Source organism: Oncorhynchus kisutch, linkage group LG5 (assembly GCF_002021735.2).
Source record: "Oncorhynchus kisutch isolate 150728-3 linkage group LG5, Okis_V2, whole genome shotgun sequence".
NCBI lineage: Eukaryota > Metazoa > Chordata > Actinopteri > Salmoniformes > Salmonidae > Oncorhynchus > Oncorhynchus kisutch.
The window spans coordinates 70967800-70982593 of record NC_034178.2 but is presented as its reverse complement, the minus strand read 5'-3'; the positions used below and the strand labels follow the sequence as shown (position 1 = coordinate 70982593).

Sequence of the window (14794 nt, the reverse complement as noted above, 5' to 3'; positions counted from 1 at the left end):
GTGTCTAGGTGGAATTTTGTATTTCTGGACCTGGGCAACTGGACCTTTTTTTGGAACACCATTATTTTAACAGAATTTGTGCAGAAGATCTTGGTGCTGCTGTAGGCCCTCCTTGGTTGAGGACAGAAACAGCAAACAGTAGACATTTGACTTCAAAGTCTACTAGGGAGAGGCCGGGTGCGGCAGACTGTCCCAGTGCCCGGGTGCGGCTGACTGTCCCAGTGCCGGGTGCGGCAGACTGTCCCAGTGCCCGGGTGCGGCAGACTGTCCCAGTGCCCGGTGCGGCAGACTGTCCCAGTGCCCGGGTGCGGCAGACTGTCCCAGTGCCCGGGTGCGGCAGACTGTCCCAGTGCCGGGTGCGGCAGACTGTCCCAGTGCCCGGGTGCGGCAGACTGTCCCAGTGCCGGGTGCGGCAGACTGTCCCAGTGCCCGGGTGCGGCAGACTGTCCCAGTGCCGGGTGCGGCAGACTGTCCCAGTGCCCGGGTGCGGCAGACTGTCCCAGTGCCCGGGTGCGGCAGACTGTCCCAGTGCCCGGGTGCGGCAGACTGTCCCAGTGCCGGGTGCGGCAGACTGTCCCAGTGCCCGGGTGCGGCAGACTGTCCCAGTGCCCGGGTGCGGCAGACTGTCCCAGTGCCCGGGTGCGGCAGACTGTCCCAGTGCCCGGGTGCGGCAGACTGTCCCAGTGCCCGGGTGCGGCAGACTGTCCCAGTGCCCGGGTGCGGCAGACTGTCCCAGTGCGGCAGACTGTCCCAGTGCGGCAGACTGTCCCAGTGTGGCAGACTGTCCCAGTGCCCGGGTGCGGCAGACTGTCCCAGTGCGCTCGCCAATTCATTGATGTATACACTGGAAAGTACTCAGACCTCGACTTCTTTTTGCAAAAAATTGTAATATCACATTTCGATAAGTATTCAGAGCCTTTACTCAGTACTTTGTTGAAGCACCTTTGGCAGCGAATACAGCATCGAGTCTTCTTAGGTATGACTCTACAAGCTTGGCACACTTGTATTTGGGGAGAGTTTCTCCCATTCTTCTCTGCAGATTCTCTCAAGTTCTGTCAGGTTGGATGGGGAGCATTGCTGCAAAGCTATTTTCAGGTCTCTCCGGAGATGTTCGATCGGATGTTTAGGGTGTTTATGGTTGGATAGGTTAGTCAAATCCTTTCTCAGGTTTTTGCTTTCTTCATCAAACCGGTGGTCAATGTTGTTTTTATTAGGTTGTCTTAGGTAGTCTAACTAAAATGATTACATTTGACAGAGAAGCTGATCGTTCAAAAACACCACATTACCAGAAATATGTGGACACCTGCTCATCAAAATCATGGACATTAATATGGAGTTGGTCCCCCCTTTGCTGTTATAACAGCCTACACTCTTCTGGGAAGGATTTCCACTAATGTTGGAACATTGCAGCTATAACAGCCTACACTCTTCTGGGAAGGATTTCCACTAATGTTGGAACATTGCAGCTATAACAGCCTACACTCTTCTGGGAAAGCTTTCCACTAGATGTTGGAACATTGCTGCTATAACAGCCTCCACTCTTCTGGGAAGACTTTCCACTAGATGTTGGAACATTGCTGCTATAACAGCCTCCACTCTTCTGGGAAGGCTTTCCACTAGATGTTGGAACATTGCTGCTATAACAGCCTCCACTCTTCTGGGAAAGCTTTCCACTAATGTTGGAACATTGCTGCGGGAACTTGCTTCCATTTAGTCAAAAGAGCATTACTGAGGTGAGGCACTGATGTTGGGCGATTAGGTCTGGCTCGCAGTCGGCATTCCAATTCATCCTGAAGGTGTTAGATGGGGTTGAGGTCAGGGATCTGTACAAGCTAGTCAAGTTATTCCACAGAGATCTCGACAAACCATTTCTGTATGGACCTTGCTTTGTGCATGGGGACATTGTCATGTTGAAATAGGAAAGGGCCTACCTCAAACTGTTGCCACAAAATTGGAAGCACAGAATTGTTTAGAATGTCATTGTATGTGGTAGCATTAAGATTTCCCTTCACTGGAACTAAAGTGGCCTAACTCGAACCATGAAAAACAGTCCCAGACCATTAGTCCTCCTCCACCAAACTTTACAGTTGGCACTATGCATTTTGGCAGGTAGAGTTTGCCTGGAATCCGCCAAATCCAGATTAGTTGGTCGGACTACCAGATGGTGAAGCGTGGGGGTCTCGCCAGTCTGGGAGGGGTGTCGTTGCTCCTGTGTGAAGTGCTGGGTCTGCGGTTGAGGGTGATGTCCTTCAGGGTCTTGGCAAAGGTGGGAACTGCTGCCCTGTAAAGATGGACCTGGTCATAAAGGCTGTCCATGTCCAGGGTGGAGTGATGGGCCACAGTCACGGGAAATGCTTGCATTCACCAGTAAGGTGCTATCTGTTTACGGTTGTAGGGGGAAAGTGTTTTCGTGGTAGCAGGGTGGAGATAACCACTTTTGTATTGGTAAAAGTGGAAGAAGCTTTTTCAATCACTCCCTTGAGTGTTGTGACCTCTCTCTCTCTCCCTCTCCCTCTTCCTCTCCCTCTCCCTCTCCCTCTCCCTCTTCCTCTCCCTCTCAGAAAACACAAAACAAACTGTCTACTTTGAAAACTCAATCATATTTCTTTGAGAGTATGTTTTCTGTTTTCCCAAAGCTGTACATTTCCAAGGTCTTGCCTCAAGGAGAATGCTAGTCTGTGAGTGCTGCTAGGCTGCTAAGCTATCTTCCACAAGGACCTAGGGGGGAAAAAACATGTTAGCCTTCACTTCAGAAAAATATCACAAGTCAAGGCATGACGTGGTTTCAGTGGAAGTGGAGAAGCCAGCGTTTTAATGCAGACACACCTGGTTTGCTGGAACTGGCAAATGCCACAACCTGAACCGGGTACAGATAGCATCTAGCTGGTTAGATGAACCGACTACAGATAGCATCTAGCTGGTTAGATGAACCGACTACAGATAGCATCTAGCTGGTTAGATGAACCGACTACAGATAGCATCTAGCTGGTTAACATATCTGAACCGACCACAGATAGCATCTAGCTGGTTAACATATCTGAACCGACTACAGATAGCATCTAGCTGGTTAACATATCTGAACAGACTACCGATAGCCCTGGCTCTGCCCTCTGAAACCCCCCTAGCCCTGGCCTCTAAACCCCCCTAGCCCTGGCCTCCAAACCCCCCTAGCCCTGGCGCTGCCCTCTGAAACTCGCCTAGCCCTGGCACTGCCCTCCAAACCCCCCTAGCCCTGGCCTCCAAACCCCCCTAGCCCTGGCCTCCAAACCCCCCTAGCCCTGGCGCTGCCCTCTGAAACTCCCCTAGCCCTGGCCTCCAAACCCCCCTAGCCCTGGCCTCCAAACCCCCCTAGCCCTGGCGCTGCGCTCTGAAACTCCCCTAGCCCTGGCCTCCAAACCCCCCTAGCCCTGGCCTCCAAACCCCCCTAGCCCTGGCGCTGCCCTCTGAAATCCCCCTATCCCTGGCGCTGCCCTCTGAAACCCCCCTAGCCCTGGCACTGCCCTCTGAAACTCCCCTAGCCCTGGCCTCCAAACCCCCCTAGCCCTGGCACTGCCCTCTGAAACTCCCCTAGCCCTGGCCTCCAAACCCCCCTAGCCCTGGCCTCCAAACACCCCTAGCCCTGGCACTGCCCTCTGAAACTCCCCTAGCCCTGGCCTCCAAACCCCCCTAGCCCTGGCGCTGCCCTCTGAAACTCCCCTAGCCCTGGCCTCCAAACCCCCCTAGCCCTGGCCTCCAAACCCCCCTAGCCCTGGCACTGCCCTCTGAAACTCCCCTAGCCCTGGCCTCCAAACCCCCCTAGCCCTGGCGCTGCCCTCTGAAACTCCCCTAGCCCTGGCCTCCAAACCCCCCTAGCCCTGGCCTCCAAACCCCCCTAGCCCTAATACCTTTTTTGTACTATTGGTTAGAGCCTGTATGTAAGCATTTCACTGTAAGGTCTGGTCTACCTACACCTGTTGTATTCGGCGCACGTGACAAATAAACTGATTGATTACCCTCTTTGAATGTTTTCTGTCTTTTCATAAATGGTTGGTAGTGTAGGCTACATAGAACCTCTTTAGTATTTTTTCTAAGATTTACACATTAGACCAATATACCAACCTCCTTACCCACGCCCGGTGAAAATCAATCTAGACATTTAATTCCTGTCTTTCCAACGGCAAAGCGAGGCAAGCCCTTAACCTGACGCTGTGTGACGCCATTGGGTGAGTCATCGCCAGCGGCATTGTGACTGTTAACATTCTGATTGAAGGAATGCGTGTTGTCGTTGGTGTTCAGTGACGATGGGCTTCGCAGTAAAACACAGGGCCCATTCTGTCTCACCATCACTAGCTCTTTCAACTGAGACAAAAAATAAAAAAAATGGGGGACACTGAGTCTCTCTGTGTTCCCAGTGCTTACATTCCTGCAGCCTTGTGAAATGTGTGACAGAAAGACTTTACTTAAAGGCTGTGTGTGTGTGTGTGTGTTTGAACTAGTAGAGGGTGTGTGTGTGTGTGTGTGTGTGTGTGTGTGTGTGTGTGTGTGTGTGTGTGTACATATATGCATGCCTGTCCATGCATGCATAGCCTGTGTGTGTGTGTATTGTGGGGTGACGATGAGTGAGTGGGTAAAGTAAAACCCTCCAACCAGGAACAATGTCCTCTTTTTAAGTGTAAAGACACTGGTCAGTGTGAAAACAGAGCTGTGCTGTTTAACTGTGAGAAGTAGCATATCCATGTTTCCCCTCTCCACTCTGGACCACTCTATTGACAGAGACAACACACCAAATGGCCCCCTATTCCCTACATTGTACACTACTTCCCTATGGGCCCTGGTCAAAAGTAGTGCACTATATAGGGAATAGGGTGCTATTTAAGACACATTCCAGAAACTCATGGCTTCAATACCAATAGCCAGGTGGAAGATTTCATTGTTTGTCTCCATCAAACAGGTTAGCTCTAGTTCAACAACTCCTGTCATATAGGCTAACAGTTGTGTGCTGTAAATACCCAACAGCCCAAGTGTCGCAGCGGTCTAAAGCACTGCATCTCAGTGCTAGAGGCGTCACTACAGACCCTGGTTCGATCCCAGGCTGTATCACAACCGACCGTGATCGGGAGTCCCATAGGGCGGCGCACACAATTGGCTCAGTGTTGTCCGGGTTTGGCCGGGTGTAGGCAGTCATTGTAAAATAAGAATTCCTTCTTAACTGACTTGTCTAGATAGATAAATAAAAATGTCCTCCATACTTAATTTAACCTTTAGTTATACAGGTTATTCTCATTGAGATCAAATATGTGCTGTGAGACAGACCTATATACAACCGAGTCCTCTACCTTAGTACCTTAGCACCATAATAGAACAGAACGGAACTTCAACTTTTAATTTGGCATCACTGTACAAGAATGAAAAAGGATCACAAAAATAAACAAGATGTAGCAACAAAAAAATAGCTAACCAGTAAGTTACTGATAGTACCCACCCAAAACACAAAGGGTTCCATGATGTTAAAATGGCTAACCAGTAAGTTACTGATAGTACCCACCCAAAACACAAAGGGCTCCATGATGTTAAAATGGCTAACCAGTAAGTTACTGATAGTACCCACCCAAAACACAAAGGGTTCCATGATGTTAAAATGGCTAACCAGTAAGTTACTGATAGTACCCACCCAAAACACAAAGGGTTCCATGATGTTAAAATGGCTAACCAGTAAGTTACTGATAGTACCCACCCAAAACACAAAGGGTTCCATGATGTTAAAATAGCTAACCAGTAAGTTACTGATAGTACCCCACCCCAAAGGGTTCCATGATGTTAAAATAGCTAACCAGTAAGTTACTGATAGTACCCACCCAAAACACAAAAGGTTCCATTATGATAAAATGGCTAACCAGTAAGTTACTGATAGTACCCCACCCCAAAGGGTTCCATGATGTTAAAATAGCTAACCAGTAAGTTACTGATAGTACCCACCCAAAACACAAAAGGTTCCATGATGTTAAAATGGCTAACCAGTAAGTTACTGATAGTACTCCACCCCAAAAGGTTCCATGATGTTAAAATGGCTAACCATTGAAACCATTCAGGGTAATAAAGTTGTCCCAGTGGTGTTGTGTTAATGTAGCTGTACTTAATGATAGCCTCACCCAGAGTCACCTTGTCTGCATCCCAAATTGCCATTCAGTGCATTTTATTTGACCAGGGTCCATAGGGAAGTAGTGCACTATATAGGGAATAGGGTGCCATTTGGGATCCAGTCCTTACATAGCAGGCACCCTTTCATGTTGAACACAGCAGGAAACAATCATCCTCACCCTGGAAAAAATATCTGACCTGATATAGGCAGAACTCTTTCATCTACTATAGGCTACCGGATATAGGGGAGTTTTAGTTCATTATCAATGTGATGCTCTGGTTCATTTACGACTATGTAAAACTCCACCTTTATTTATTTAACTAGGCAAGTCAGTTAAGAACTAATTCTTATTTACGATGACGGCCTAGGAACGGTAGGTTAACAGATGTTTACCTTGTCAGCTCTGGGATTCGTTCTAGCAACCTTTCGGGTTACTGGACCAACGCTCTTACCAATAGGATACCTGCTGCACATGGACAGACAATGATTGGATAACTCAGTGTGTTGTTACTCGATTGATTTCGAACTAAGCCTAGCTTTACAATTGTAAAAACGGGCAATTCACTTGGCTACCTTCACTAGTAGTAAACATAAGAGCCCCTAGACCTAAACAATGTGTTTTTTACAACATCAGGCTCAGAATCACACACAACTACCCTCTTGCTACCCGAAACCCACCTCCTCTCACCTAGATCACAACACACACACACACACTTCTCCAAAAATGACCATTGACAGATGTCAAAGAGCACCTCTATGCACTGGCTGTGCAGTGCTGGAGAATGAAGCATCTCACTACACTACTACTGTCGAGCTACTGCTTCTCACTGTGGACAGAGCGGCTCGGGGCTAAAAGCTGCTCTCAGTTAAGAATATTAGTGACGGAGGATTATCTGTAGAGAGAATGATGAGATCAGATAATATAGGATAACATGGTTGTAATGACTTCTAAAAACACAATCAGGACGTTACACAAAGACACAACAACAACAGAGGAGAATAACACAGCTCTAACAACCTGCCAATTCTTAGAGATACTATGTGGAGGTTTAGTTGCTAGATTAGGTCTAATTGTTTCCTGCCAAATGTTGGCTTGAGTGTTGGCTGTAATTCAGAGTTGTGTGCTTCAACAAGCTATAGCATTTGTAAAAATGTAACTTGCACAGGGAAAATGTGACTACAGTCTGGAGCCCTGGTTACTTATTCTATAAAGATGTGGGATGATTCATGAAAACAAGAGAAACCAAAGACTGTGAAAATGCTTCATCCACATTTCTGATCCGTGGGAGAGAGGGAGAGGGAGAGGGAGAGGGAGAGGGAGAGAGAGAGAGAGAGAGAGAGAGAGAGAGAGAGAGAGAATGTCCTCTGTCAGATTAAAGTGTCAACAGTGGTTCAGTAGCTCTACTTCTACTGCTACAATGCACACTGTCTGGAAGTCCAGGCTAACTAATGCTGTGTTTTCAGCCAATATCCATCCCGCCTTTGTGACTAGTCTGCCTATACAACCACACTAACCATGAACATTTAGAAAGGTATTGAATAAACTAATGTAAAAAATAAAAAGCCTTCGAAGGTAATATCGATTAGAAAAGACAGAAAAAACATCAACGTTTTAGCCTACAGTAGAAACAAAGTAAACCACACAATGCTTCCATCAGGCCTTGTGAAACAAGTCTGTCTGTGCACCATTTGAGAACCAGCTTAGTTAGAACAGGGTGTCTCATCTCAGGAGAGACCTCGAAGGCAGATGAATCAGAATGTTGTTTTCTTCTAAAGAGACATTCTAACATTCTATACAATTCCAGCATAGAGCTTTAGATATTCCTTTTGGACCCATACAAAAGGTATGCCTACCAAGAACCATAATCAGCTTGTCCTTGTAGGTAAAAAAAACAAACACTTTGTAGTTCCAGGAGGAACTATTTTTTCACCAAACAAAATAACCCCCAAATAACCCTTTTATTTTGCCTTTATTTAGGCCTAACCAGGAAGCCTAAGTCATCGAGAACATATATTTTACAATACAGACTTTAACCTTTTTAATTCTTTTTTTTTTAAGTGTGTAAAGTGTATACCTTTGTTGCTTTCTAGTGCTTCAGTGCAGCACCCCTGACTGATCATCACGTCTCCCTCCCATTCCTTGCCCATAGCCTTTAAGACAACCCCACCGCAGGATATTTACAACCATCAGAGTATGTAGGTTAGGCTCCAACGCTCCAGCTGAAGTGGGAACTACTACACCGTCCTGTGTGCTGATGCAGACAAAGGACTGCATCAAAATGGCACCCTATTCCCTTTATAGTGCACTACTTTAGACCAGGGTCAGTAGGACTCTAACACCCTATTCCCATTATAGTGCACTACTTTAGACCAGGGTCAATAGGACTCTGGCACCCTATTCCCTTTATAGTGCACTACTTTAGACCAGGGTCAGTAGGACTCTGGCACCCTATTCCCTTTATAGTGCACTACTTTAGACCAGGGTCAATAGGACCCTGGCGCCCTATTCCCTTTATAGTGCACTACTTTAGACCAGGGTCAATAGGACCCTGGCGCCCTATTCCCTTTATAGTGCACTACTTTAGACCAGGGTCCTGAGTGTCTGTAGTGTGATTATGTGTATTCATCGTTACCCCATGACACACACAAACACACAGACACACAGACGTACACACACGTACACACACATGTACACGAACAGAGAGAGTTCAAACCCCTTATCATGTGACAAGGTTCACCTGAGAGCACTACAATTATGAATCAACACTGAACCGAAGGGTCTATGGAAGTACTCTGTCAAGTTCACACGATTATAATGATAAACACCTTCATGATGTATTAGGCTAATGGAGAGGTGGTACTACTATATTACTACATGATGTATTAGGGTCATGGAGAGGTGGTACTACTATATTACTACATGATGTATTAGGGTCATGGAGAGGTGGTACTACTATATTACTACATGATGTATTAGGCTAATGGAGAGGTGGTACTACTATATTACTACATGATGTATTAGGCTAATGGAGAGATGGTAATACTATATTACTACATGATGTATTAGGCTAATGGAGAGGTGGTACTACTATATTACTACATGATGTATTAGGCTAATGGAGAGGTGGTACTACTATATTACTACATGATGTATTAGGGTCATGGAGAGGTGGTACTACTATATTACTACATGATGTATTAGGGTCATGGAGAGGTGGTACTACTATATTACTACATGATGTATTAGGGTCATGGAGAGGTGGTAATACATGATGTATTAGGGTCATGGAGAGATGGTACTACTATATTACTACATGATGTATTAGGGTCATGGAGAGGTGGTACTACTATATTACTACATGATGTATTAGGGTCATGGAGAGGTGGTACTACTATATTACTACATGATGTATTAGGGTCATGGAGAGGTGGTACTACTATATTACTACATGATGTATTAGGGTCATGGAGAGGTGGTACTACTATATTACTAGTCTATGCTGTGTGCAAACATGACGTTTCTGCAACACAAACGGCAACCTATTCCATCATACATTGTGCACTACTTTTGACCAGAGCCCTCAATGGGCCCTCTATGGGCCCTCAATGGGCCCTCAATGGGCCCTCTATGGGCCCTCTATGGGCCCTGGTCAAAAGTACACTCCTAGAAAAAAACATTTTCAAAAGGGGTTCTTCGACTATCCCCATAGGATAACCCTTTTTGGTTCCAGGTACAATCCCTTTGGGTTCCGTGTAGAACCCTCTGTGAGGGTTTTACATGGGTTTTACATGGAACCCAAAAGAGTTCTCCTGGGAACCAAAAAGGGATCATGGAGAGGTGGTACTACTATATTACTACATGATGTATTAGGGTCATGGAGAGGTGGTACTACTATATTACTACATGATGTATTAGGCTAATGGAGAGGTGGTACTACTATATTACTACATGATGTATTAGGCTAATGGAGAGGTGGTACTACTATATTACTACATGATGTATTAGGGTCATGGAGAGGTGGTACTACTATATTACTACATGACGTATTAGGGTCATGGAGAGGTGGTACTACTATATTACTACATGATGTATTAGGGTCATGGAGAGGTGGTAATACATGATGTATTAGGGTCATGGAGAGATGGTACTACTATATTACTACATGATGTATTAGGGTCATGGAGAGGTGGTACTACTATATTACTACATGATGTATTAGGGTCATGGACCCTTCAAAGGGTTCTCCTATGGGGACAGCCTAAAGAACCCTTTTAGGTTCTAGAGTGCACATTTTTTTCTAAGGGTGTAATGCACTACATAGGTAATAGGGCTTCATTAGGGACGCATATATTGTTTTCAGTTTCCAGAAGGAATCCCATGTTTATACTATAAGCACTTGTTTAATTACAGAACAAAACTACCGCACTGTTGCTTCATGAAATAGTGAAGGCATAGAAATGATTGGCCAAGCCAAATCATTTTATTTCTATATATAAGTGTTGTTTAAAATAAATGGTTTGTGGCTCTCTACTTTCTGTGGTTTCACTATTGGAGTCTATATATATAGACTATTGGAGTCAATATATATATATATAGACTATTGGAGTCAATATATATATATATAGACTCCAATAGTGAAACCACAGAAAGTAGAGAGCCACAAACCATTTTTTTTAAACAACACTTTTGAAAATAGGACACGCTGAGGCATAATTGTATAAACCTCTTGTCTCTCGATATGGGCCATTGTTGTTCATTATTAGAAACAGTTTAGGCTTCAGAATGCAATGCCACTCCTAGCAGGCAAGTAGCCAAGGTTGATGGACTTAAACAGTATCTAAATAGCTATGATAAAATGTGAATGATTCCCACATGAATCAGAACAATAAACAAACACACACACACTGATCTACTGGGTGTCTATTGGGTTCAGTGAAAACACAAATCAATTGCTCTTCCTAAGTGTTTAAGTGCACCTTGGGGGGGGGGGGGGGGGGGGGGGGGGGGGGGACACACACACTTCTGAGAAGGAACCTAAAAATAGCAGCCTACGCTCCCACACCAATGCCTCGAAAAGCAAACAAATTATAGTTTATCCACTTACAACAGGGTGAGGTTATCAAGACAATATTTAAAAATAGTTTAAAAAATGAACGTGTATTTGATATCCTCCATAAATGTTTCCCTGCTGTACGTTCAGCCTCAGACTGAGAGAAAGCATTTTGCGTCAGGTCAATAGAAATAACACAGATATCCCCCAACTGGAAGGTTTCAAACGTCTCCATGGAGAACTGGTACGTGAGTAAAATATTAAAATACATCCCACGGTAACATTACAACACACTTTTACCATTGAATCATTTATACACCAGTGTTATGTTCCCTGTAAATCACACAGTATAGCCAAGCTGTAGCGAGATAATTGCGCTACATTGTAACATTGCGGTATGACGTTACAGAGCGGTGATGAACGTAATAAGATGTATTGTCATTTTTTGATACAATGTTACTAAATTGGGTGGTTTCAAAAGGGGCTCGCTCTCGCGTAACGCAAGGCAATGTAACAGCTGTAAACCTACATGAAAGAAATACCTACTGGCTACCACTAGCCTGTCATAATGTGGAATTGGATCTAGCTAGATAAATCATGTTTTCAGCAAGTCAGAGGCAACCGTGTAACAACATTGGGTAACATCAACCAGTAGGCTTTATTCAACAAAACGCATCTATATGTTTTACCTAGAAGAGAAAATAAGCAATAAGTCTACAGACCCAGCCTATCCAACATTAGATAAGTTCTGGTGACTGTAATGTGATCTAATAAACTATTAAACAACAAATCCTCAGACCATTTGCAAGGCAGAGGCCCTGAAAAGTAGCAAACCATTGTAATAATGTTGACATAACACAGTTATCGCTATAGCCATCCCTTGCAGATCTCTCTGTACATTCCTTGCAGATCTCTCTGTACATTCCTTGCAGATCTCTCTGTACATTCCTTGCAGATCTCTCTGTACATTCCTTGCAGATCTCTCTGTACATTCCTTGCAGATCTCTCTGTACATTCCTTGCAGATCTCTCTGTACATTCCTTGCAAGTGATGTCAACAGCTTTAAAAAACAAAACAACATGAACTAGCCAATTCACCCACGAAACCAGTGCCTGATTTGGACTAAAATAGGTTCCGGTACTCCGGAGCACCACAATACATTTGAGCTAATATTCTATCCGAGGAACAGGAGCTCAAGCAGTAGAACATTGTAGGTGCCAGGACTCAAGCTCCTGTGAGCTCCTGTCCAAGTCAAGCACTGCACGAAACCCATGATATTAGGAGAAATAAAGAAAGTCAATTCATGTTATTAGCTAGCGAACACCATATCGAACAGTCACCACATATCTACTTGCAATGCACCTGTTTTTAGTCCCGTTTTGAAAGCCAGGAAACGACCAGCAGCGACTTGACTGACACCAGCAGCTGCAAAGGGGCAAAACAAGTCTGAAATAGAAGCTAGCTAACAGCAGGCAGAAGGCTCGGGATGATTAGCTCGCTGCCGCGGAGGACCCAGCTCGGCCAACACTGGATCGCTAGCCAGATCTCTGGTCATGACTTTGGCAAGTTTGCCATTCTGTAGCTAATGGCACGAAGTAGCTCGCTACACTGAGACTCTTGCCCGATCCATGCTCGTTTGGCGAGCTAAATGGCGTGTGTGTATATATATATATATCAAACGCAGTCGTGTTGCCCGTACCCTCATATTTGTATCCATAGAGGGGAGGGGAATAATTATCACTCTCTCCATCTCCTTGAATTTCTTTTTATCCTGAAATTGAACACTTTCACTGACGGAGCAGGCAGACTCGATCAGTAGATCCAAGAATCGAATGTCACATAGAAGACAAGATAAGAGATTTTAAAAATATAAAGCCCTTATATCGGAAACTGACCTTTTAATCTGCGCATATATTATATTCCTTGAAATCCTCTTCTTTGTAGCGGGATTGAAAAGATCACTACGGGAACAGACTGGTTTGGGAGTGAGACACTCCTTCTCGGGACGTCTCCGAATAAAAAAACAAAGGTGTCAGGTCTACTTGCGTTCGGCTGTTTCGTTAGACCTAGAGTTAAAGTGACAGTCTCCACACGAGGCTTGTGTCGGGTCCACCACCTTTTTGGAACGCAACAGCCCTAACCTACTAAAAAACGCGCCACTGGTATTAGATTACAAGTCCTACTTGGCTTCTCTGCGATGGTATGTAGGCTACTGCTGGGCTGGAAATCAAGTTTACAAAAAAAAACGAAGCATATGAAGCCAGGGGCAATCACATGACGAGCTAGGTGGCAAAAACAACCTTCCGGATCAACTAGAGAGGTATAATTACACCCATTTAGCCCGCTCTCTCTCCCCGATGCGCACACTAAGTGTCTGCTAGCTAGGTCTTTGAGCTCTGTCTGAGAAGAGAGCCTGTAGGAATGAGTTCCCGTCCCCCGGTCTGAACAGGGAGGGAAGGTGGCAGCGCCTCGAATTACTCCGCCCCCACATTCTCTCTTCATTTATTTCCAACCTTCTCAAATTCAGTGTGTATGGGGTCAATATCACGCCATATGTATTCAATTCACAATAAAATAAATCGTGAACATGAAAAATAAAGTTGAGATTGTAAACATTATATTTTCGAGCGGGTGAAGTAATGGACGTTGAAATCAAAAACCAAACAATTGAAAGCTAAATGTATAGAATTGTAAACAAAAATAAGGCATCAAAAGCAAAACCCAATAACTTGTAAGTAAATCATTTTAAAGCGAAAGCAAAACTCTATGACAAATGTTACAAAATAATATTTGAAAACGAATGCAAAAATCCTTTTCGGTTAAACTTTCCCAGCAACCAATCCTATTGAATAGATTTTCATAGAGTTTTGCTCTCGCTTTAACATGATTTTTTTTACAATTCTATACATTTTGCTTTCAATTGTTTGGTTTTTGATATCAACATCCATCATCTCACCCGCTCGAAAATATCATGTTTACATTCTCAACTAAATTGATTTTGTTTTGAATTCAATACATATTGCGTTAAATTGTCCACATACAGGTAGCCCATTGGAAAATAATTATTGAGAAATATGCATATAATTCCAGAAAGCTACCACAGTGACCCACACACGAACATGATTAGTCTAGAATAGCCTAAAACAAAATAGAGTAGAATAGAATTGAATTGAATAGACCAGGCATAGCATCTGAAAATCTGTGTACACGACAAAAATAAACTTAGATTTGATCTGCTGTCTATTTGTTTTGGTGCTGTGATTAGTTTCTTGCTAGCTAGGCTGTGTTATTAACGTGTAGCCAGTGGACATTGATTAGCACATGTGAGGACTATACAGTAAAAATGAATATTTTCTGGTGTCTGATGGGAATTCTTTGAGAGCGTCAAGAACTCCGTATGTGGTTCAAAGTTATACAATGCAATCTGCAATAATTTGGTATGTTCTCTGAACTAGATTTTCATAGTGTGATGCATACCATACAGCTGGGTGCTGCCTGTAGTTTGACATAGGCTACTGGGTGTGCTACACCATAGTGATACACTGTGGTAATTCATTATCTTATTCTAGATTGCATTATAATGTAATGTAATTGAAGATAGAGCATGTATATTTTAACATTCTGG

General features: G+C 44.3%; 1 protein-coding gene across 2 annotated transcripts in view; it reads right to left on the bottom strand.

Annotated features, from left to right (window-relative positions):
* Positions 1-13594, bottom strand: part of dag1 (dystroglycan 1) — a 72430-nt gene extending 58836 nt beyond the window's left edge. The window contains exon 1 of one of the 2 annotated variants that reach the window (XM_020475802.2): positions 13065-13594. The gene's annotated coding sequence lies outside the window, so the exon portion shown is untranslated. Of the gene's footprint in view, positions 1-12531; positions 12970-13064 lie in introns of those variants that run through there. The other variant, XM_031825754.1, reaches the window with a different exon arrangement.
* Positions 13595-14794: the final 1200 nt, after the last annotated feature.